This window comes from Sceloporus occidentalis, unplaced genomic scaffold (assembly GCF_023333645.1).
Source record: "Sceloporus occidentalis isolate IW3139 unplaced genomic scaffold, rSceOcc1.0.p SCAF_3, whole genome shotgun sequence".
NCBI classification, from domain to species: domain Eukaryota; kingdom Metazoa; phylum Chordata; class Lepidosauria; order Squamata; family Phrynosomatidae; genus Sceloporus; species Sceloporus occidentalis.
The window spans coordinates 126,992,477-126,994,763 of NW_028316983.1; positions in this window are offsets into that span (position 1 = coordinate 126,992,477).

Here is a 2,287-nt window from a genome sequence, read left to right on the forward strand (position 1 = left end):
TGCCAGCGTGCACAAAGAGTTAAGAGAATTAGTCAGCGGCCGCGGCTCCCAGCACTTCCGTGTCTTTTGCGGAGCCCAGAGGAAGTCACAGCAAAGAAGGCCTTCTCTTGAGCCAAAGAGGAGAGGAAAGGTAGTCAACACTTTTTACACAGGGTTCCAATCGGCTTCTGGACTGAGTCCCCCAAGCATTGGAAAGTGGAAAGGAAGCCCTTCACTCTGTTTCCTGGACTACAACTCCCACAATCCTTCAGCCAGGGAGGGGACTTGTTGGTAGAGGATGAGGATGGGAGTTCTTATGTGATTTGTGCAAGCAGGTGTGCAATCATTATTATTATTAGTAGTAGTAGTAGTAGTATAGATTGTATTATTATATTTGTATTTAGTACTGCATTGTATTTGTATTGATTTGTATCCTGCTCTTTCCCCAGAACTAGGAACACTAGGGATTGCTCTTCATAGAGAAATGGCATAAAACAATTCAATTGTTATTCATCTCTTTGACACATGTCACATGAGTGCACTGCCCTCTTCTAGAGCTGCTATTCCACTTTAACTGCTTTAGCTGCCTCCTGTTGCATTCTGGGGTTTGTAGTCCAGTGAGGCCCAAGAGCTCTCTGGCAGAGGATTCTTAAATGCCCTTCTTTAAACTGCAAGTCCCAGAATGCAACAGGAGGAGGAGGCAGCCAGAGCAAAGCAGTTAAATGGCATAGCAGTGCTATAAGAGGGCATGTGGTCATTTAGCCAGTGGGTTTCATAGCTGGGAATCAGCCCAGTACCATGGTGTTCTTTTGGGTTTGTGCACCTGGCTGCAATTTCCCATCAGCATCAGCAGCATAACATTATTTACAGCTTGAACTTCTCATTGCCACTACTGTATTTTAATTTTCCTATATGGCAACACTATCAAGTATTGTGGGGAATCTCAATGGATATAGAAGTAAAACCAGCCAATAGCACTGAACCATGGCAGTTAAAGGGGTGTCAGAGGCTCCCATTCATTCATTCTCCAGTGTAGATGCAGCCCCAGTGCGCTGGTCCAACACTTGTGTGATTTAGTCATGCGATGTTCTTAATTGATTTCCAAAAGTTTTATTGCACTTCTTTTCAGTGCCAGGTAAGTAGGAGTTCAACCTGTAGTAAGGGAAGCGTAGTTCTGTTCAACACAATGGCGCCTTCTTCTTTTCAATTAAAGAGGAGACTCTGGCCATACAAGTGGGTTTAAAATGGCTTCCCGTGCGCCCATCTACAGAACGGAGAACGCTGCATCCGCACTGGAGAAGTAATCTGTTTTGATCGCGCTTTAAGTGCCATGGCTCCATGGGATGGGATTCTGGGGATGCTTGTTTATTGTGGCACCAATAAACAGAACTTGGGAACTGTAGTTTCGCGAGACAGAGAAAATTAAATGTCTCACCAAACTACAGTTCCCAGATTTCCCTAGCACTGACCCTGGAGAGTTAAAGCAATCTCAAACTGGATTATTTCTGTAGTGTGTTTTGGACCTTTGTGGACCTTCTTTAGTTCCCCTGCCCCCCATTTACCTCATAATCTTATTTTAAATATTTATTTTGCTCTTGGTCTATTCCCCTTCATGTTCCTTACATATACTTTACTTCATGTTCCTACAGGAACCTTGTTCCCATCACTTAGGCCTGTTGCAGACTGCCAAAATAAAGCTGCTTCGGGTCTCTTTGGAGGTATGCTGTTTAAATGATGCATGCACCCTAAGGATCCGGAAGCTACACCAAAGCTGCCCTCCAGTGCTTAGGAATGGAGTGTGGCTTTGGCGCGACCTCCGGACTCTTAGGACCCATGCATCATTTAAATAGCATACCTCCAAAGAGAACCGAAGCAGCTTTATTTTGGCAGTCTGTAACAGGCCTTAGAAGCATTTTCTCTCATCTCTTTCCATGACACCCTAATGTAACTTTTCTCATTGTCACGGCATTCATTTCCTTAAAGTCATCATCAAAAATCTTGTGTTGTGTTGCAAAGCCTAATCAGAAATAGGCTTTGATGATATTGATGGCAGTTGTTTCTGAGGAAGTCTAAGACAGTACCATTAGCGAGAGTAAAATGCAAGATATTACGGGTGGTTACATTTTATTACTGCTAGGGGTAATTATATTTTGGTGGTAATAGTAGTTTGAGGATAATTATACATCCTTTACTGGTAGTTCAGAAAAGGGTTTGTTAATAATGTACCATGCTGCCTACTAGTAGTGGCAGGCTTGATGGTAATGCACAGTAAATAACCAAAGCATTTTTTACACTAGGAAATTATAGG